At 41.0% G+C, this 23,661-nt stretch overlaps 1 long non-coding RNA gene across 2 annotated transcripts in view; it reads right to left on the bottom strand.

Annotated features, from left to right (window-relative positions):
* The window catches only part of LOC137233061 (uncharacterized), an 83,873-nt gene that overhangs the window by 38,014 nt on the left and 22,198 nt on the right, over positions 1–23,661 (bottom strand). The window contains exon 3 of one of the 2 annotated variants that reach the window (XR_010947275.1): positions 23,037–23,203. The exons of the other annotated variant lie outside the window; for it this stretch is intronic. This is a non-coding gene — a long non-coding RNA (uncharacterized lncRNA). Of the gene's footprint in view, positions 1–23,036; positions 23,204–23,661 lie in introns of those variants that run through there. 2 annotated transcript variants of the gene reach the window in all.

Here is a 23,661-nt window from a genome sequence, read left to right as displayed (position 1 = left end):
ACTAAGAGGGTGGAAAATGGAGCTTTATTGCAGCTTCTTGAGATTACTTAGTTACTTGGTTACCACACCCCAGGCAAAGTCACCCCATGAGTTATCGGGTGCACTTCCAGAGAGGACAGCTAGAATAATCTATAGAGCATAACAGGAGGTCGGCCGGCTGGGCTTCATGGCTGTGGGACCTGGCCTACGCTCTCAGAAGGACTCACACTGTCTTGAAATTATTAATAATTTATTTTTGAACTCGTGCTTTGTAAACGAGGTGTGAGGTATGGAATCTAAAATATGACACAAATGAACTTATCTACAAAACAGAAATAGACTCAGACATAGAGAACAGACTGGTGGTTGCCAACAGGGAGGGGTGTGGGACAGGGAAGGACTGGGAGTTTGGGGTTAGTAGATGCAAACTATTATATATAGAATGGATAAACAACAAGGTCCTACTGTATAGCACAGGGAACTATATTCAATGTCCTGTGATAAACCATAATAGAAGAGAATATGAAAAAGAATATATATGTATAACTGAATCATTTGCTGTACAGCATAAACTAGCACATTTTACTTTTTTATTATTTTTTTAATAAATTTTATTTTATTTATTATTTTTGGCTGCATTGGGTCTTCGTTGCTACACACAGGCTTTCTCTAGTTGAGGCGAGCAGGGGCTACTCTTCGTTGCGGTGCACAGGCTTCTCATTGCAGTGGCTTCTCTTGTTGCAGAGCATGGGCTCTAGGAGCGTGGGCTTCAGTAGTTGTGGCATGCAGGCTCAGTAGTTGTGGCTCACAGGCTCTAGAGTGCAGGCTCAGTAGTTGTGGCACACAGGCTTAATTGCTCCACAGCATGGGGGATCTTCCTGGACCAGGGATCAAACCCGTGTCCCCTACATTGGCAGGCAGATTCTTAACCACTGCACCACCAGGGAAGTCCCTAACACAACATTTTAAAACAACTATACTTCAATAAAAAAAAAATTTTTTAATGCCATTGTATAAATTCTCATTGAAAACTAAATTCCCACTCAGGCTTACACAAAATATATTTGTATGAATACAAATACATGTTTCTTTCTAGAAAAATTTTTCCATGAGAAGGATGAGATCTATTTGTGTTGAAATTTGTATTTCAAAATAATTCATCAGAAATGTATCCCAACATCGTCACAGCTTATAAAATACTCTTAAGAGCTCCAGTAACTGTTGCATCAGCAGATCTCAAAAATTTTAATTATAACAAAATCATGTGTGATCTTGCATTTGCCGAGTGTGACTGACATTACTTTCAGTTATACCAGTTGAAAATGAAGTTGCTAAAAGTGTAAATTTTTTTTTTTTTTTTTTTTTTGCGGTACGCGGGCCTCTCACTGTTTTGGCCTCTCCCGTTGCGGAGCACAGGCTCCGGACGCGCAGGCTCAGCGGCCATGGCTCACGGGCCCAGCCGCTCTGCGGCATGTGGGATCTTCCTGGACCGGGGCACGAACCCGTGTCCCCTGCATCGGCAGGCGGACTCTCAACCACTGCGCCACAAGGGAAGCCCTAAAAGTATAAATTTTGATGACCTAGTAAATTAATTTGCAGAAAGCCAAGCCAGAAGTCTTATAATCATTCAAGATATTATTCTATCAAGTGTTATTATGTATTGTATTAAAAAATTATGACATCAAAAACATTATTTTTCAGTTTGTAAGTTATGTTGTTACTCAGGTATCACTATTTCCCTGCTTGTCTTTAGTAATAAAAGCATTTTTAAAGGAAAAAGCATTATATTTTAGTTCCTTTAATGGCACTTTTGCCCTGCTTTTTGAACAAGGGGCTCCACAGTCTTATTTTGCACTCGGCCCTGCTGATTGTGTAGCCAGCCTGGAGGTAGCACTAAACCAAAGAACTGGAAGTCTTACATTTTAATTTTCTACATCATCCCAGAACTGTGGGAGTAATTTTTTATTCTTTTGAAAAGAGGTGGAACAGGAAAGCTTTCACAGTGTCTGTAAAGTTACATAATAAAATAACTAAACACCTGCTCTGCTTATTCATGATTCGTTCCTGGTGACCTTATTCATATGTATGGTTAAAAAGGGAACAAAAATTAATATTCAAAATATGGAAGAATAATTCATTGACAATTATGCTTAGGTTTTAGCAGATGTTGTCACATTTAATTATTTAATTCAACAAAGTATTTACTCAATGTTACCATGTCAAAGGTGTGTGGAATATAAAGTAAGTTTTTAAAATATTTAAAAGGATGTAGAGGTCAGGCTTTAGGATGTGGCTTTGAGGTGGATATGAGGACCCACAGGAGCTTCTGCTTAAGCTTTCCTCACGTTCAGGTACCAGGAAGCAGCCCAGGTGATAGGATGCCCTAAGGGACAATTATTCAGTGTCAATTCTTTCCTTGCTACTACAAAGTTGAAGCTAATTATCTACCACACATCCTTTCTTATGTCGGGTCCTAGAAATCCCAGTGCTTAACTTAAAGCTCCTTCTATTAGTTTCTTACATTTACTGCTCTCTTTCTGATTTTAATATTTCCATTTTCATTTTAATGGTATTGATCTGCATGTGACATGAAACTTTGATGTATGTAGAAGAACTAACTTCCTCCTCATCTCCTGATCACAGTGATGGGACAAGGTGAGCCAAACTAGGTCCATCAGATGCTCTCTACCATGAATATTAGTCTTGAGAGATTTTAAAGACAAAATCAGAACTAGGACAAGGTATTGTTCCATGTGGTTGTTCAAAAAACAAGGAGAGGGCTTCCCTGGTGGCGCAGTGGTTGAGAGTCCGCCTGCCGATGCAAGGGACACGGGATCGTGCCCCGGTCCGGGAAGATCCCACATGCCGCGGAGCAGCTGGGCCCGTGAGCCATGGCCGCTGAGCCTGCGCGTCCGGAGCCTGTGCTCCGCAACGGGAGAGGCCAAAACAGTGAGAGGCCCGCGTACCGCAAAAAAAAAAAAAAAAAAAAAAAAAAAAAACAAGGAGGGAGATGCCATGTTAAACAAGGATCGATTTTCTTTGCAAAAGAACCTTTTTTTTTAAAGTCACAAAAAGCTAGCAATAAGACGCAATAATCTATGATATTATCTGTCTTTCCCTTTAGGGAAGATCATAGTGTTGTCTAATCACCGGATGGGAAGCTATAAACTGATTGGTCAGATTTGGCAGTCTCAACAGTGAACTGTAAGTAATATCCTAAAAATATTCAATAACTTTTTGTTAACAGTAGACAACCAGCCCCCAAATGCTGTTATTACAGCCAAAACAATATGGGAGTCTCAGGGGAGATCTCTTTCAGATGCCTGAGCACACTTCCATTTGGAAAAGAACAGTTTATTGCTTGTTGCTCACATTTTCTCCCTAAAATCAAAAGGAGATTCATAGCAGTAAGAGACACTGTATTTACCTAAATGAAACACAAAAGAGAATTAATTCCCCCCAAAATTCCTTGCATCAACCATGTCTTCTAATTTTCTGTATTTTATTGCTTTGAAATCTGGGATGGTGCCGACACTGGAGGGGCTGCCCCCCTGGGCTGGCCTGTTCCTAGAGATGGTAATCAACTTGCCCATCCACACTCAGGGCCACTGTCCACCTGCCCCAATCACCCCAGAGATAGCTACCCATGGTTTCCCCCTACTCCCTCTGCCTCCTAATGGACCCTGACACTTTACCATGTGGTCTCTGTGGTGGGGCGTGCCCCTTTGTCTTGGGATCTGTGAGTATAACAAATTATCTCTTCACTGGCAGTCATCTCCTGATCTAATGGCCTTGCCATACCTAAGTAATAATAAACCTATATTTTAAAACATTCCTGAAAATGTCCACTATAATTTTTCTTTACCTAATAGGACATTAGAGTTGAAAGATACTATGTAAATAATCTAATTCATCCCATTCGTTATACTCCGAGGTAAATGAAGCCACTGATAAGGTTAATAACATGCTCCTGGCGGCCCTGGCAGACAGTGTTCATCAGTCATGGCCTGGATTCCTGCTGAATCCACATGGGGCCCAGGACCTCTGACCAGGGCTTCCAAAAATGGCTGCCACCAGGGTCTGTGTCCCCGGGTGAGCTGCAGTTGCCTCCTGCCTCTCTGGGAGGCTCTCCCAGATCAGCAGGTGGGTCTGACGCAGGCTCCTTTCAAATTACTGCTTCTGCCCCAGATCCTGGAGTGTGTGAGATTCTGCATGCACAGCCCTCTGGCTCTCCTGTGTGCATGTCGCACTGACCTTCAAAGCCAGACATTCTTGGGGCTTGTCTTCCCAGTGAGGGACCCCAGGCTGGGGAACTCGATGTGGGACTGGGACCCCTCACTCCTTGGGGAGAACCTCAGCAATCATGATTATCCTGGGGCTGTGGGTCTTGACTATACTGTGTATCTGCCACTCCTACCCATCTTGTTGTGGTTCCTTCTTTATGTCTTTTGTTGTAGATCTTTTCTGCTAGTCTTCAGGTCTTTCTCATCAATAGTTGCTATTTTTGTGTAAGTAGTTGTGATTTGGTTGTGCCCGGAGGAGGAGGTGAGCTCGAGACATCTTGGCTACTCTCTTGATATATATAATTTTGCAAGTATTAACCAACACCAAGGCTTTGAGAAACCCTCCTGATCAGCTAAATGTTTACCCAGTTAGGGGGCCATCTTGTTAGTGACAAGAAAGCTAAAAATACAGATTTTGATGGTTTGTTAATTATATCAATTCTTAATTATTAATATGAGTTGGGTGAGTTATTTCTATCTTCACTCATTCTCTTCTTATTATAAATGTGTCCCCTTAGACAAATTTATCAGTGGTTGTGGTGTATAAAATAAAACAAGACAAAAAACTTCACTACCTTTGCTAACTAAACAAGAAAAATATACATTGAAATAGTGCTATTTTTCCTCAGACTCCTGCCGTGCTCTTCAAAGATCATCCCTCGGTACGGCCCTCCTAGCTAGAAAAGCACACTCTTTTTTTTTTTTTTTTGCGGTATGCGGGCCTCTCACTGCTGTGGCCTCTCCCATTGCGGAGCACAGGCTCCGGACGCACAGGCTCCGGACGCACAGGCTCAGTGGCCATGGCTCATGGGCCCAGCCGCTCCGCGGCATGCGGGAATCTTCCCAGACCGGGGCACGAACCCGCGTCCCTTGCATCGGCAGACAGACTCCCAACCACTGCGTCACCAGGGAAGCCCCCGAAAATCACGCTCTTAATTGAATGTTTTGTGTCATTGGCCAATCGAATTTGTGTTGCCAGATAAAGGGGGAAATGTCACACAAAGCAGCATCATTCCCCAGGTTGCCGAAAATTGCTCCAATCGATAGGAGTGTTTCCCAGACACCCTGCTAATGTGGCCGTGTGGGCTGTCAGCATCTGCAAGGGTAGGCACGAGGCAGGGCACTGATGCACTAGCTTCTGCCGCTCGCTGCGTGGCTCTGTTCTTCTGAGACCCTAGTCTAGGGAGTAACCCTGCTGTAAATTCTCTTTTCACCAACATTTGATGGTTGATAATTTCCTCCTGGTGAAACATTGAAGTGGCTTCCAGGGCTCTTGAGATGTGAGTCTAGGATGATAGGCTCCTTTGCAGGTTCTTTCTCTCATCCCCAAGAACTGAACCCCATTTCCACCGTGTTCTCTATCCAGACACACTCCTTAGGTCATCTTGCCCCATCCCATGACTTTAAATAGCATCTACACCATGATGACTCTCATATTTCTCACCCCCTCTCTCCCCTGAACTCTGGACACAACTGCCTATTCAATAACTCCACCTGAATTTCCAATACACATCTCAAGCCCAACACGTACACCATACATATTCTGCCGGTTCTCCTTCTATGGGTTGGGAGTCCTCCACCCCTTACAGGGTAGAGCCACTCCCACTATAGAAGTTAAAAGTGCTGCATTCCACTTTCCCAGCCTCTCTTGCTGCTAGAGCACAAGTACGTGAGCTAGGCTCTGCCAACCAGATCTACTTCCCCCAGACTTTGAATCCACAGCTAAGGACAGCTAGAGGCAGTGTCCACATCGGGTCCATTCCAGTGACAGATGTGGTGAAAGCAGTGGCCACAGTTGGTCAGGACACTAATGTGAGCAACAGCAGCAGTGCTGGAAACTGCGTCTAGTTCTGCGTCCTGATAAGATCAGCAGTGGAAGTTGCAATGTCTGCCCAGAAGGGAGAGTATACCTTCATGATGCCCATTTCTTACATGATCTACAGGGTTTGTTTTCTGGCTTTGTAGACTCCAAACCTTGCTTCCGCAACCTCTCAGAGATTCTAAGAACTACTTAATGTTCATTTAATGAATTATTTTTCTTAAATAAGATCTTAAAGTATCTGTTGCTTGCAGCTAAGAATCCTGACTTATAGAAAGCAATTTATCCTCAAGTTAACAACCTCTTTTCCACTAATATTGCTAAGAAATATAAAACAGTTGCAAGAGACAAGTCCAGTGATCAGCTGTAAAGTAATGCAGCAGGAATCTCATGCTGGTTATCACACTAATCCTAAAATATAAGAAAATCCAGGCTCTGGTTATAAATTAGTGTGATTATTATAAACTTTAAACAATGAATTCATTACAGGTTTCTAGTAAAGAAAAAACTCCTTTGTTATACTGAAATTACGATATGATTTAATAAATTTTACTTACCAGCAGTTATTCATGAGTACTACTATAGCCAAGAGCAAGGCACACCTGTACAGCTGCTGCACCAGAATGGGTGAGGACGGAATTGTGGCTGGTCAGCGTGGTGAATTCAACTTGCCTTCCAGTAAATTCCTCAACAGAGCTGCTAAGAAGTAGGTCGGGGTGTCTCGGGCAGGTCGTATTTACAAGAAGCTTATTCCACAATTACTTTTCTGTTTGTACAACCTTACTTCTCAGAATTTACAAGATCTGAACTGAATATGATATTGGGAGCCTGGATTTTTACTAACTTTTTTCTCAAACTAGCGCTGACCCATTGTGTCCTCAGTGTGAATTATTTGTAGCGCTCCAGGAGACCTCTGGCTACAGGATTCCCAAAAGATGTGTAAGGTGTGAGGCCTGGCTCTGGTTTATCATCCCTGCCTGCACCCCCGCACCCCTCTCCTGATATTAACTGGCTGCTACAGCCCCCTTACCAACCAGCTGCCCTCTGGTGTTGGGGTCGTGGGTGGGGCAGGGGGGCAGGGTACCATCAAGATGGCTCCAGCCCAGCCCCCTTCAGCATTGTTCACTTCACCTGTTGTAAACCCATGAATCCTTGCAACACCAGATGATAGGCATGCAGGCTGCACCTCTGCCCTTCCATCTCTCATCCCGCAAACTCACCCCCACTTCCCTTTCCTCATTCAGCTGGGAGCAGGGCACATCAACAGTACCCTCCCTTCTTTGCAGGCACCCTCGATCTTTCTGAACCATTTTGTTAGCACTCCAACTGCCTTGTTTGGGAGGGAGGGTGAGCAGCATCTCCCCCGTCACAGAAAGGGTGTCCTCTCACCAGGGTGCCACCCCTGACCCCATGGCCCCTCTCCCTCTTCCCCAGCCTTCTGCTCAGATGAGCTGGAAGGAAGTGGGGTTATGTGTTATCTCTGAGCCAATGCCTAGTAAGCCCTGGGGGTGCATATATCACAGTTCAGGTGTGAAAGCTGTCTTCAGGGTGTGGGGTGCTTGGCAATGGTCCTGGAGCAATCTTCTTAATCCTCTTCATCAGTCCCTATGCAATTTTTCCACCAAAGTGTACCAGCCACAAGTTGACCCCACTATGCTCGGGGGCAAACATGCCTCTTGGCAACAAAGTCCAAAGTCATCGTGGGAGAATTTTAGTGGTAGAATCTGTTTGTTTGTTTGTTTGTTTCCATGACAGTGATTTCTGTTGGGGTGAAGTGACTTTTCCAATTACAATGTACCTTATTGATTCATTCAATAAACATTTGTGGAAAATCTACCATGTGCCAGGCACATTGCCAAACACTGGGTTACAATTCTGAACCAGAAAAAAAGATGAGGTGCTTCTCTTTAGGGAACTTATAGTCTAGTGGGTGAGAATAATGAAATAAAAGAATCACATAAATATGTGTTAACATTCAACCTTAATAAACACGTGGAAGAAAAGAATATAACTGGGAGGATTGGGGAGGCTGGGAAAGTCTTCTTAACCAATCGAGGTATCCGTGTTTCCACATTATATTAGCTAGATTCAAATGATCTAGAAAGAAATAGATTATGAGCCTAAAAACTGAATCAAGGCCTAATCTGCCATCATTCTTTGCATTTTTCACTATCTGTGTTTTAAGAAGCTGTGTAATATTGACATTCGGAAAGTGTGAAAATGTGAAATGATGAATTGTAGATTGCAGATGAGAGTGGGCTGACATTAGGAACTATCTAAGACTCTCTTGTATATATATTACAGGTGCCTAGCCTTGATAAGTGGTATTGATAGTTGACACCAAATTGGGGAACAAGTAATACCATATTGTTTGAGGATGTCTATGAAATTCCCCAAAACCATTTAAAACAGAATTTCTAGAAAGGTCTTCTTTTCCATGAGAATTCATTCCTGAAACACAAAACTCTACCTATGAGATGGCTTGTGATTACTTCATATACAAATCCAGGTCAGATCACATCATCGCTTAATTGCAATGTAAGGAGCCTGGACTTTTCAGGGCTCTAAACAAAGTTTGGGTAGCAACTTGGTTAAACAAAAAAACAGGCACATGATATGTTACTAATCTTCCTCTGAGAGTTGAGAAAATACACACCCTAAGATGTCATACAGTAAGAACTTTAAAATTGTTTATACCATATTAGGAAAAAAATTATGCTATGATTAACTGGCATGTTTTTCCTTTTGATTTTATGTTTTTCCATTTCATTTGGTAACCATCATATTGGTTTGGGAAAACATGAAACAATTTAAGTCAATTGTAAGTTATTTAATTTCCATTTTGTATCTACAGAACTATAATTTTTCAGTATTAAATTATTGCTTTTAAAAATAATTTATATTATGATAATTCTCTCAAGGAATATTTGTTGGTAGATCAAAAAAAATAAAACATCTCAATTTTTTCTCTTTTCTTTTTAAAATTTTGTATTTGTTAACACAACTATATTTTACAGGCAGGAAATTACTACTGCTTTAATAAAGGCTTTTAATATATTTTGATATGAGGAAAGCTTTTAGGTATTTTGATTTAGAGGTATAGAAGAAAGAAATCTTTATTTATTGATCTGGTATTATGTGCCAAGCAGTGTTCCAGACATTAATGTATATGATCTCATTTAATCAGCATAATTATTGTCTCAAACCAACTGAAGAAACAGTTTATTATTAATATTATGATTAATAATGATAGTCTTTGTTGCTTTACAGTTTACAAAGAAATTTTAATGTAATTTTATCTTTATGAGCTTATATAGTCATAGTTTTAAAAATTAAATAGTTCTGGGCTTCCCTGGTGGCGCAGTGGTTGAGAATCTGCCTGCCAATGCAGGGGACACAGGTTCGAGCCCTGGTCTGGGAAGATCCCACATGCCGCGGAGCAACTAGGCCTGTGAGCCACAACTACTAAGCCTGCGCGTCTGGAGCTTGTGCTCCGCAAGAGAGGCCACGACAGTGGGAGGCCCACACATCGCGATGAAGAGTGGCCCCCACTCGCCGCAACAAGAGAAAGCCCTCACACAGAAACGAAGACCCAACACAGTCAAAAATAGATAAATAAATAAAACTTAAAAAAAATTAAACAGTTCCACAAAGTTTACTGTGAAAAACAGTAATGCAAAATCTTCATGTGCTATACAAATAGAGGGGAGGAGCTTCAAGATGGCGGAAGAGTAACGGAGATCACCTTACTCTCCACAAATACATCAGAAATACATCTACACGTGGAACTGCTCCTATAGAACACCTACTGAATGCTGGCAGAAGACCTCAGACCTCCCAAAAGGCAAGAAACTCCCCACGTATCTGGGTAGGGCAAAAGAAAAAACAGAGACAAAAGAATAGGGACGGGACCTGCACCAGTGGGAGGGAGCTGTGAAGGAGGAAAGGTTTCCCCACTAGGAAGCCCCTTCACTGGTGGAGATCGGGGGTGGTGAGGGGGAAGCTTTGGAGCCACGGAAGAGAGTGTAGCAACAAGGGTACGGAGGGCAAAGCGGAGAGATTCCCGCACAGAGGATCGGTGCCGACCAGCACTCACCAACCCAATAGGCTTGTCTGCTCACCCGCTGGGACGGGTGGGGGCTGGGAGCTGAGGCTCGGGCTTCGGAGGTCAGATCCCAGGGAGAGGACTGGGGTTGGCTGTGTGAACACAGCCTGAAGGTGCTAGTGCGCCACATCTAGCCGGGAGGGAGTCCGGGAAAGAGTCTGGACCTGCCGAAGGAGGCAAGAGACGTTTTCTTGCCTCTTTGTTTCCTGGTGCACCAGGAGAGGAGATTAACAGCGCCGCTTAAAGGAGCTCCTGAGACGGGCGTGAGCCACGGTTGTCAGCGCGGACCCCAGAGGCGGGCATGGGACGCTAAGGCTGCTACTGCAGCCGCCAAGAAGCCTGTGTGCGAGCACAGGTCACTCTCCACACCTCCCCTGCCGGAGCGTGTGCAGCCCGTCACTGCCAGGGTCCCGTGATCCAGGGACAACTTCCCCAGGAGAACACACGGCATGCCTCAGGCTGGTGCAAAGTCACACTGGTCTCTGCCGCCGCAGGCTCGCCCTGCGCTGCGTACCCCTCCCTCCCCCCGGCCTGAGTGAGCCAGAGCCCCCAAATCAGCTGCTCCTTTAACCCACTCCTGTCTGAGTGGGGAACAGAGGCACTCAGGCGACCTACACGCAGAGGCGGGGCGAAATCCAAAGCTGAACCCCGGGAGCTGTGTGAACAAAGAAGAGAAAGGGAAATTTCTCCCAGCAGCCTCAGAAGCAGCGGATTAAAGCTCCACAATCAACTTGTTGTACCCTGCATCTGTGGAATACCTGAATAGACAACAAATCATCCCAAATTGAGGAGGTGGATTTTGGGAGCAAAGATTTTTTTTTTTCCCTTTTTCCTTTTGTGTGACTATGTATGTGTATGCTTCTGTGTGACTTTGTCTGTATAGCTTTGCTTTAACCATTTGTCCTAGGGTTCTCTCTGTCCATTTTTGTTGTTGTTGTTTTTTGTTTATTACTTAAAACTTTTTTTCTTAATAATTATTTTTTATTTTAATAACTTTATTTTCTTTTACTTTATTTTATTTTATCTCCTTCCTTCCTTCCTTCCTTCCTTCCTTCCTTCCTTTCTTTCTTCCTTTCTTCCTTTCTTTCTTTCTTTCTCTTTCTTTCTTTTGTCCCATTTATTCTGAGCCATGTGGATGAAAGGCTCTTGGTGCTCCAGTCAGGCATCAGGGCTGTACCTCTGAGGTGGTAAAGCCAAGTTCAGGACACTGGTCCACAAGAGACCTCCTGGCACCATGTAATATCAAATGGCAAAAATCTCCCAGAGATCTCCATCTCAACGCCAAGACCCAGCTTCACTCAATGACCAGCAAGGTATAGTGCTGGACACCCTATGCCAAACAACTAGCAAGACAGGAACACAACCCCATCCATTAGCGGAGAGGCTGCCTATAATCATAATAAGGCTACAGACACCCCAAAACACACACCAAGACGTGGACCTGCCCACCAGAAAGACAAGATCCAGCTTCATCCAGCAGAACACAGGCACTACTCCCCTCCACCAGGAAGCCTACACAACCCACTGAACAAACTTTAGCCACTGGGGATAGACACCAAAAACAACGGGAATTGCGAACCAGCAGGCTGCGAAAAAGAGACCCCAAACACACTAAGGTAAGCAAAATGAAAAGACTGAAAAACACACAGCACATGAAGGAGCAAGGTAAAAACCCACCAGACCTAACAAATGAAGAAAAATAGACAGTCTACCTGAAAAAGAATTCAGAATAATGATAGTAAAGATGATCCAAAATCCTGGAAATAGAATAGAGAATATACAAGAAACATTTAACAAGGACCTCAAAGAACTAAAAAGCAAACAAACAGTGATGAACAGCACAGTACATGAAATTTAAAATTCTCTAGAAGGGATCAATAGCAGAATAACTGAGGCAGAAGAACGGATAAGTGACCTGGAAGATAAAATAGTAGAAATAACTACTGCAGAGCAGAATAAAGAAAAAAGAATGAAAAGAATTGAGGACAGTCTCAGAGACCTCTGAGACAACATTAAATGCACCAACATTCGAATTATAGGGGTTGAGAAGAAGAAGAGAAAAAGAAAGGGACTGAGAAAATATTTGAAAAGATTATAGTTGAAAACTTCCCTAATATGGGAAAGGAAATAGTTAATCAAGTCCAGGAAGCACAGAGAGTCCCATACAGGATAAATCTAAGGAGAAACATGCCAAGACACATATTAATCAAACAATCAAAAATTAAATACAAAGAAAAAATATTAAAAGCAGCAAGGGAAAAACAACAAACAACATATAAGGGAAACTCCATAAGGTTAACAGCTGATCTTTCAGCAGAAACTCTGCCAGCCAGAAGGGAGTGGCAGGACATATTTAAAGTGATGAAGGAGAAAAACCTACAACCAAGATTACTCTACCCAGTAAGGATCACATTCAGATTTGATGGAGAAATTAAAACCTTTACAGACAAGCAAAAGCTAGGAGAATTCAGCACCTCCAAATCAGCTCTACAACAAATGTTAAAGGAACTTCCCTAGGCAGGAAACACAAGAGAAGGGAAAGACCTACAGTAACAAACCCAAAACAATTAAGAAAATGGTAATAGGAACGTACATATCAATAATTACCTTAAATGTAAATGGACTAAATGCTCCAACCAACAGGCATAGACTGGCTGAATGGATACAAAAACAAGACCCATATATATGCTGTCTAGAAGAGACCCATTTCAGACCTAGGGACACATACAGACTGAAAGTGAGGGGATAGAAAAAGATATTCCATGCAAATGGAAATCAAAAGAAAGCTGGAGTAGCAATTCTCATATCAGAAAAAATAGACTTTAAAATAAAGCCTATTACAAGAGACAAAGAAGGACACTACATAATGATCAAGGGATCAGTCTAAGAAGAAGATATAACAATTGTAAATACGTACCCAACATAGGAGCACCTCAATACATAAGGCAAATACTAACAGCCATAAAAGGGGAAATCGACAGTAACACAATCATGGTAGGGGAATTTAACACCCCACTTTCACCAATGGACAGATCATCCGAAATGAAAATAAATAATGAAATACAAGCTTTAAATGATACATTAAACAAGATGGACTTAATGGATATTTATAGGACATTCCATCCAAAAACAACAGAATACACATTCTTCTGCAGTACTCATGGAACATTCTCCAGGATAGATCATATCTTGGGTCACAAATCAAGCCTTGGTAAATTTAAGAAAACTAAAATCGTATCAAGTATCTTTTCCAACCACAACACTATGAGACTAGATATCAATTACAGGAAAAAATCTGTAAAAAATACAAACACATGGAGGCTAAACAATACACTACTTAATAACGAAGAGATCACTGAAGAAATCAAAGAGGAAATCAAAAAATACCTAGAAACAAATGACAATGAAAACACAATGACCCAAAACCTATGGGATGCAGCAAAAGCAGTTCTAAGAGGGAAGTTTATAGCAATACAATCCTACCTTAACAAACAAGAAACATCTCAAATAAACAACCTAACCTTACACCTAAATCAATTAGAGAAAGAAGGACAAAAAAAACCCCTAAAGTTAGTAGAAGGAAAGAAATCATAAAGATCAGATCATAAATACATGAAAAAGAAATGAAGGAAATGATAGCAAAGATCAATAAAACTAAAAGCTGGTTCTTTGAGAAGATCAACAAAATTGATAAACCATTAGCCAGACTCAACAAGAAAAAAAGGGAGAAGACTCAATTCAATAGAATTAGAAATGAAAAAGAAGTAACAATGGACACTGCAGAAATACAAAGGATCATGAGAGATTACCACAGCAACTTTATGCCAATAAAATGGACAACCTGGAAGAAATGGAAAAATTCTTAGAAATGCACAAACTTCTGAGACTAAACCAGGAAGAAATAGAAAATATGAACAGACCAATCACAAGCAATGAAACTGAAACTGTGATTAAATATCTTCCAACAAAAAAAAGCCCAGGACCAGATGGCTTCACGGTCGAATTCTAGCAGACATTTAGAGACGAGCTAACACCTATCCTTCTCAAACTCTTCCAAAATATAGCAGAGGGAGGAACACTCCCAAACTCATTCTACGAGGCCACCATCACCCTGATACCAAAACCAGACAAAGATGTCACAAAGAAAGAAAACTACAGGCCAATATCACTGATGAACATAGATGCAAAAATCCTCAACAAAATACTAGCAAACAGAATCCAACAGCACACTAAAAGCATCATACACCACGATCAAGTGGGGTTTATCCCAGGAATGCTAGGATTCTTCAATATACGCAAATCAATCAATGTGACACACCATATTAACAAATTGAAGGAGAAAAACCATATGATCGTTTCAATAGATGCAGATAAAGCTTTTGACAAAATTCAACACCCATTTATGATAAAAACCCTCCAGAACGTAGGCATAGAGAGAACTTTCCTCAACATAATAAAGGCCATATATGACAAACCCACAGCCAACATCATTCTCAGTGGTGAAAAACTGAAAGCATTTCCACTAAGATCAGGAACAAGACAAGGTTGTTCACTCTCACCACTATTATTCAACATAGTTTTGGAAATTTTAGCCACAGCAATCAGAGAAGAAAAAGAGATAAAAGGAATCCAAATCGGAAAAGAAGAAGTAAAGCTGTCCCTGTTTGCAGAGGACATGATACTATACATAGAGACTCCTAAAGATGCTACCAGAAAACTACTAGAGCTAATCAGTGAATTTGATAAAGTAGCAGGATACAAAATTAATACACAGAAATCTCTGGCATTCCTATACACTAATGATGAAAAATCTGAGAGTGAAATTAAGAAAACACTTCCATTTACCATTGCAGCAAAAAGAATAAAATATCTGGGAATAAACCTACCTAAGGAGACAAAAGAACTGTATGCAGAAAATTATAAGACACTGATGAAAGAAATTAAAGATGACACAAACAGATGGAAAGATATACCATGTTCCTGTACTGGAAGAATCAACACTGTGAAAATGACCATACTACCCAAAGCAACCTACAGATTCAATGCAATCCCTATCAAACTACCACTGGCATTTTCCACAGAACTAGAACAAAAAATTTGACAATTTGTATGGAAACACAAAAGGCCCTGAATAGCGAAAGCAATCTTGAGAAAGAAAAACGGAGGTGGAGGAATCAGGCTCCCTGACTTCAGACTATACTACAAAGCTACAGTAATCAAGACAATATGGTACTGGCACAAAAACAGAAATATAGATCAATGGAACAGGATATAAAACCCAGAGCTAAACCCACGCACATATGGTCACCTTACCTTTGACAATGGAGGCAAGAATATACAGTGGAGAAAATACAGCCTCTTCAATAAGAGATATTCGGAAAACTGGACAGGTACATGTAGAAGAATGAAATTAGAACACTCTCTAACACTATACACAAAAATAAACTCAAAATGGATTGAAGACCTAAATGTAAGGCCAGACACTATAAAACTCTTAGAGGAAAACATAGGCAGAACACTCTATGACATAAATCACAGCACGATCCTTTTTGACCCACCTCCTAGTGAAATGAAAATAAAAACAAAAATAAACAAATGGGACCTAATGAAACTGAAAAGCTTTTGCACAGCAAAGGAAACCATAAACAAGACGAAAAGACAACCCTCAGAATGGGAGAAAATATTTGCAAATGAAGCAACTGACAAAGGATTAATCTCCAAAATTTACAAGCAGCTCATGCAGCTCAATATCAAAAAAACAAACAACCCAATCCAAAAGTGGGCAGAAGACCTATATAGACATCTCCAAAGAAGATATGCAGATTGCCAACAAACATATGAAAGAATGCTCAACATCATTAATTATTAGAGAAATGCAAATCAAAACTACAATGAGATATCATCTCACACCGGTCAGAATGGCCATCATCAAAAAATCTACAAACAATAAATGCTGGAGAGGGTGTGGAGAAAAAGGAACCCTCCTGCACTGTTGGTGAGAATGTAAATTGATACAGCCAGTATGGAGAACAGTATGGAGGTTCCTTGAAAAACTAAAAGTAGAACTACCATCTGACCCAACAATCCCACTACTGGGCATATACCCTGAGAAAACCATAATTCAAAAAGAGTCATGTACCAAAATGTTCATTGCAGCTCTATTTATAATAGCCAGTAGATGGAAGCAACCTAAGTGTCCAACATCAGATGAATGGATAAAGAAGACGTGGCACATATATACAATGGAATATTACTCAGCCCTAAAGGAAATGAAATTGAGTTATTTGTAGTGAGGTGGATGGACCTAGAGTCTGCCATACCGAGTGAAGTAAGTCAGAAAGAGAAAAACAAATACCATATGCTAACACATACATATGGAATCTAAAAATAAAAAAATGGTCATGAAGAACCTAGGGGCAAGACAGGAATTAAGGCCCAGACCTACTAGAGAATGGATTTGAGGATATGGGGAGGGGAAATGGTAGGCTGTGACAAAGTGAGAGAGTGGCATGGACCTATATACACTACCAAATGTAAAATAGATAGCTAGTGGGAAGCAGCCACATAGCACAGGGAGATCAGCTCCGTGCTTTGTGACCACCTAGAGGGGTGGGATAGGGAGGGTGGGAAGGAGGGAGCTGCAAGAGGGAAGGGATATGGGAACATATGTATATGTATAACTGATTCACTTTGTTATAAAGCAGAAACTAACACACCATTGTAAAGCAATTATACTCGAATAAAGATGTTAAATAAATAAATAAATACAAATAGAAAAAAAAAAGATGCTTCATGTGCTTTCTTCCCAATTCTTGTTCCCAAAGGACTAATTTTCAATCCTTTTCTCTGTTTCTTTTAGTATTTATAACTATATTTCTGTACTTGGTCAATTACTTTTTAAAAAATTTTTCAGTTTTACGTATCTGTCAACTTCCTCTTATGGAAGGTGAGAACATGGTTCTCTTATACATTTACTGCCCCCTACACCCACACATATTCATTTATATGTCACCTCCTTCCTCATAATATAATGTATTATCGCCTCATCTTTTGATTAGATCAGTAGTCAGTATTTACATTGCCATGACTGTGAAATGTTTTTCATTGCTGAGCCATGTAGTATGATTATGTTTCCTTTCTTGTACAACTTTTGTTTTTCTGGTATTTGTTTTGTCATTTACTTAGTTTTCTATGTATCTTAATTTATCCTAAACCCTTTTCTAGAAATATGTCTTCTCTCAACATGCTTTTCAGACTTGTTTTGTACTCCATCAGTTTTATCTCCTTGGAGACAGCCCTTCTTGCCTCTCCCTCTTCTACCAGTTCGGCTGCTCTCTCTGTCCCACAGCTGCTGGCCTGGGCTCTTCCTTACCTCTCACCTGTGCTGATCCCCATTTCTTGGATCCTGTATGTTCCCCTTTCATTGCTTGCTCTTTCATTTTCATAAAGTATTTTCTCCATTAGCTTCCTGAGCAAATGTGTATAGAAGATAATTTTTTGAGAACTTGTATGCCTAAAAATGTTTTGATTTAAAAACAAATGGGACCTAATCAAATGTACAATCTTTTGTACAGCAAAAGAAACCATAAACAAAACAAATATATAACCTACAGACTGGGAGAAAATATTTGCAAATGATGCTACCAAGAAGAGCTTAATTTCCAAAATATACAAGCAGCTCATACAACTCAATAACAAAAAACCAGAAAACTCAATAGAAAAGTGGGCAGAAGACCTAAATTGACATTTCTCCAAAGAAGACACACAGATGGCCAATAGGCACATGAAAAGATGCTCAACATCACTAATTATTAGACAAATATAAATCAAAACTACAATGAGGTACCACCTCACACCAGTCAGAATGGCCATCATTAAAAAGTCTACAAATAACAAACGTTGGAGAGGGTGTGGAGAAAAGGAAACCCTCCTACATTGCTGGTGGGAATGTAAATTGGTGCAGCCACTATGGAAAACAGTATGGTGGCTCATCAGAAAAACTAAAAATAGAGTTGTCATATCAATTCAAAAAGCGATATGCACCCCTATGTTCATAGCAGCACTATTTACAATAGCCAAGACACAGAAACAAGATAAATGTCCATCAACAGATAAATGGATAAAGAAGATGTGGTGTGTGTGTGTGTGTATATATATATATATATATATATATATATATATATATATATATATATATATATATATATATACACACACAAAATGGAATACTACTCAGTCATAAAAAAGAATGAAATAATGCCATTTGCAGCAACATGGATGGACCTAGAGATGATCATACTAAGTGAAGTAAGTCAGAAAGAGAAAAACAAATACCATATGATATCACTTATATGTGGAAGCTAAAGTATGACACAAATGAACTTATCTGAAAAACAGACTCATAGACATAGAGAACAAACTTGTGGTTGCCAGAGTGGGGAGGGTGTAGGGGAGGGATGGATTCAGAGTTTGGGGTTAGCAGGTGCAAGCTATTATATATAGGATGGATAATCAACAAGGTCCTACTGTATAGCACACAGAACTATATTCAATATCCTGTGATAAAGCATAGTGGAAGAGAATATAAAAAAGAATGTATATATATGTATAGCTGAATCACTTTACTGTATAGCAGAAATTAACACGACATTGTAAATCAACTATATTTCAGTAAAATAAATTTTTTTTTTTTTTTTTTTTTGCGGTACGCGGGCCTCTCACTGTTGTGGCCTCTCCCATTGCGGAGCACAGGCTCCAGACGTGCAGGCTCAGCAGCCAGGGCTCACAGGCCCAGCCGCTCCACGTGGCATGTGGGATCTTCCCGGACCGGGGCACGAACCCATGTCCCCTGCATCGGCAGGCGGACTCTCAACCACTGCGCCACCAGGGAAGCCCTAAAATAAATTTTTAAAAAAATAAATTAAAATGTTTTGATTTTACCTTCATGTTTATTAGATGGTTTGGCTTGGTGAAAAATCCTCAGTCAGAAATTATTTACCTTCAGAAATTTAAAGATCCTTCTTCATTGTTGTCTGGTTCCCTGTGTTTCTGCTGGGAAGCCTGAGGCCTTCTCATCCCTGATCCGTTGTATGTGATGGTTTTTCTTTCTGAAAACCTTTAAGGTCTCTTTGTCCCAAATATTCTGAAATTTCATGATGATGGGCTTTTCTCAACAGTTGTGCTGGGGACATGGCACAATTGATGAGAAATCTGTAATATCGGATCCTTCCATTATGCAAACTTTTCTTGGGTTATTTCTTTGATAATTTCTTCACCTCTAGTCTCTTGCTCCAGTCTTTCTGGAGCTCTTGTTTTATGGATGTTGGATTGAACCTGGATTGATCCTCTAATTTCCTTATCTGTTCTCTCCCATTTTATATCTCTTTCCATTTTTATTCTACTTTCTAGGAGGTTTCCTCAAATTTACCTTTCAATCCTTTTGTTGGGATTTTTATTTTCCATTATCATATTTTAAGTTTCCAAGAATTCTTTTTTGTTCTCATAATTTTCCTTTTTTTATGCATCTAGTCTTATTTCATGGATGTATTATTTTTTCCTTATATCTCTGCAGATTTTAATGAGTTGGGGTTTTTTTTAAACTTTTCCTCTCTCTTAGTTTCTATTTTCTCTACATTCTAGCTTAAACTTGGATTCTGTCTCTGTCTTTGATGTTGGAGACTTTACTCATGTTTGGAATCCTTGTCTATTCACTCCAACTAAGAGTGAAGCATTCAAGCCCAAGTTGAAGCTCTGTGTGCATGGGCAGGACTTGTCAACTGGTGGGCTTCACTATAGGGTGATCCAGCTGAGAGGACTTGGGAGCGACCCCCAATTATCAGTATATTTAGGGCTTTTTTTTTGAGCTTCTTAGAGTTCCAGAGAAAATGTATCCAATGTTCTACTTGGGGGCTCTAAGCCTGTTTGCAACTGATCTTGGAGCTGAGTGGACCTAGGATTTCTCTCTTCATATGTAGACTTGCACTTCTTACTCTTGTTTTTGGTGTGGTATTCTCACTCCTGGTGGGGCCTTGTGCTCACTTTAGTTCACCTTTGCTCAGAAAGTAAACAGGGGGCTTCCCTGGTGGTGCAGCAGTTAAGAATCCTCCTGCCAATGCAGGGGACACGGGTTCGAGCCCTGCTCCATGAAGATCCCACATGCCATGGAGCAGCTAAGCCCGTGCACCACAACTACTGAGCCTGTGCTCTAGAGCCCGTGAGCCACAACTACTGAGCCCGAGTGCCACAACTACTGAAGCCCGTGTGCCTAGAGCCCGTGCTCTGCAACAAGAGAAGCCACTCAATGAGAAGCCTGCGCACTGCAACGAAGAGTAGCCCCTGCTCACCACAACTGGAGAAAAGCCCACGTGCAGCAACAAAGACCCAATGCAGCCAAAAATAAAAAGAAATAAATAAATTTTTTTTAAAAAAGAAAGTAAACAAAGTTTCCACTGTCATGGGGGAGGAGCAGTTGACCAGCTATGCATGGTGGCAGGCAAGGGGTGGGGGAACAGCAAAGGAGAACTGGAGTATCTAACTGCTTCTTATGCAAACTCCAAAAATCCTCCTGTTTTACCTTCTTTTTCAGAGATCCCTGGCGTTTTAAATTTTAGGTTTTATTATTACTCAAATATATTGTGAGGCCAACATCTCAGGAGGAAACTGCCATAGGAAAGTTAGTTTGTTACTCAGTTCCTGAGAGGAGGAGAAGGCCACACCCTACAGAGCCTCACAGGGAAGTACCAGGTTGGTCAGAAGGCAGAGGGAGTGATGGGGAAATATAGGCAGAGCCTTTATTGTGGTTTTCATGGGAGGAATGGGAGAGGCAGGGTGAGCAGGTTAAGGAGTGGGTATTTTGAATAATTTCAGCAGGCTTTGTGGCATAGTGGCTGTCCCTAGTTGCTTGGTACCTGGCCCTGGGATAATAGAAGGGGGGGTGGGGGAGTGTGGGCTCTGGAATGGTTGGTTTGCACATGAAAAGCACACCAAAAGGGGGACTTTATTATCTCCAGGAATTGGCTGGTTCTGGGAGGTACAGCTTCCCCATGATCAATAAGGCCCCAGATATCAAAACATTGGAATAAAAAGGTATGCTTAATATTCATGATACTGCCAATCCCTGTGCCTCTGAGATGGAGGTCTGTGTGCAAGATGGCTCACTTCTAGACTTCCTCCACTTCCTGTTCATGGTTCTGCTTTCGTGGATATAATCTGATTATGACAAGTGAGGACTTATCATCCATCTACTCTCCAGCTTCCAAAATCCTTTGTTGTTGTGTTCTCCCTCATTCTGTTTGAATATGAGATATTTATGCCTTTTTAAAAATCCTTTATGGTCATTTGAGTGAGGTTTGGAGAGGTAGCAAAGGTGAGTGCTTGTGTTCAATCCACCACCTTTAACTGGTAGTCAGATACTACCTCTTGTACAAATGCTTTTTTCTTCTTACTTTGAAGGAATGGGAATATTTAACCACCCCGCTCCACCCCATCCACTCCTGCCCAATATAAGATATACACAGGGCCATATAACTTATCTTAAAATATTTGAAGGGCTCCTATATAGAAGAAGAGTGAGTTTATCCTGAGCACCTCCAGAGCATATCTAGGAACAATGAGTAAAAATTTTAGAGAGAGATTTTCCAGATAAATAAAAGAAAAAATATAACAGTCTAAAAATTTAATCTGCTGCCTCATGATATAAAGAGTTTTCCATCATGGAACTCATGGGAATGGAGTATACAGAAATGTCTGAGCCTAAAGATTCCTGATCCCCTAGGTCTTCCTGTTAGTTCTCTTTTGGAGCACTTACAATTACTGCATGTCTGTCTTCTCTTTGGTCTATGAGCATATAGGCAAGAACTGTTTTTATTAATCACCACTTTACCAGTTCGGTTTAGCATGGTGCCTGATACATTGTACGTGCTCTGAAAAAAACAGTATTTACATAGCAGATCAAGAAGTAGTATGATATAAATTTAATCATGGCACTAGAAGAGGATTCTAGAAGAAATAGAACTAAGCAAAGATACTTAATTCAGTGTGGGATGATAAGGGAGGACTTCCTGAGGGTGGTGGCATTTAAATGAATTCTTAAGGAACATAAAAGAGTTAGTAAGGCAAGGAAGGACGGGAAGAGAATTCTAGGAGAGGAAACAGCATGATCAAAGTCGCAGAGACATTAGATAACATGATGCATTCTGAGAACTTATTCAAAATAGCAGAATAACAAGGAAAACATTGAGGGATATGGAGAGAGGAGACTAGAGCACAAGACCAGGGCAAAGTCATAATAATGGCAGTGAAGAGTCGCTCAAGGCTCTGAAGCCGAAAGTCTTACAATTCAGTTTGGAAAGGTCATCCTGTCAGCAATGTGTAGGATGGATGAGAGGTGAAGGCTAGAGGCACAGGACCAGTTGGGAATGTGGAAACTAGAACAAAACACTAGAACGTGAACAATTCATCCAAGTTCTTTGCCACTTGATAACAAGAATTGCCCTTCCTCCAGTTTCCAAGAAATAACCTCATTTCTGTCTGAGATCTCCCCAGAATGGCCTTCACTGTCATATTTCCAACAATATTCTCAGGTATCCTCTAAGAAGATTGTGGCTTTCTCTACAGCCCTCTGAATTTCTTTCTGAGCTCTCCCAGAATCACCCTTCACCATCTGTTCATGCCAATGTACGGTTTTTCCATTAGGCACCTCAAAACTCTTCAGCCTCTACCCATCACCCAGTTCCAAAGCCACTTCCACATGTTTAGGTGTTTGTTACTGTAGCATCCCACTTCCCAGTACCAATTTTCTGTCATAGTCTGTTCAGGCTGCTATAACAAAACACCATAGAATGGATGGCTTGTAAACCACAGAAATTTATTTCCTACAGCTCTGGAGGCTGGAAGTCCAAGATCAAGGCACTGGCAGATTTGGTGTCTGGTGAGGCCCCCTTCCTGGTTCATGGATGGTCATCTTCTCATAATGTCCTCATGTGGCAGAAAGAGCAAGAGAGCTCTCTGGGGTCTTGTCTGTAATGGCACCAATCTCATTAATGAGGGCCCTGCTCTTATGACCCGATCACCCACCAAAGCCCCCACCTCCTAATGCCATCACATTGGATGTTAGGATTTCAACAGATGAATTTGGGGGAGCGTGGGGGGACACAAATATTCAGTCTATAGCACCTGGCATCTATAATTGGTCAAAGAAGAACACACCATACCTCTTGCCATGCTGTTTTCAGTTATTATGCATGGAATGATTCTTCATTACAAACCTACAGACTCCTTTGGTGTTATTGCCCTGACTTCACTTACCATTAGCTGACACTACTTATGCCTTCACCTCCCAGTACAACATGACCTAGGTCAGGATGACAGACAGTTTAGCTTCCTTACATGTGAACCAATGGCACTAATTCAGCTCATGTGTCAATAGACGGACTCTACATATTACTTTGTCACAGTTTAAAATTTGATACTTTTAA

This window comes from Pseudorca crassidens, chromosome 10 (assembly GCF_039906515.1).
Source record: "Pseudorca crassidens isolate mPseCra1 chromosome 10, mPseCra1.hap1, whole genome shotgun sequence".
Classification (NCBI taxonomy): Eukaryota; Metazoa; Chordata; class Mammalia; order Artiodactyla; family Delphinidae; genus Pseudorca; species Pseudorca crassidens.
The sequence above is the reverse complement of the archived record's forward strand: the minus strand, read 5'-3'. Positions and strand labels throughout refer to the sequence as shown.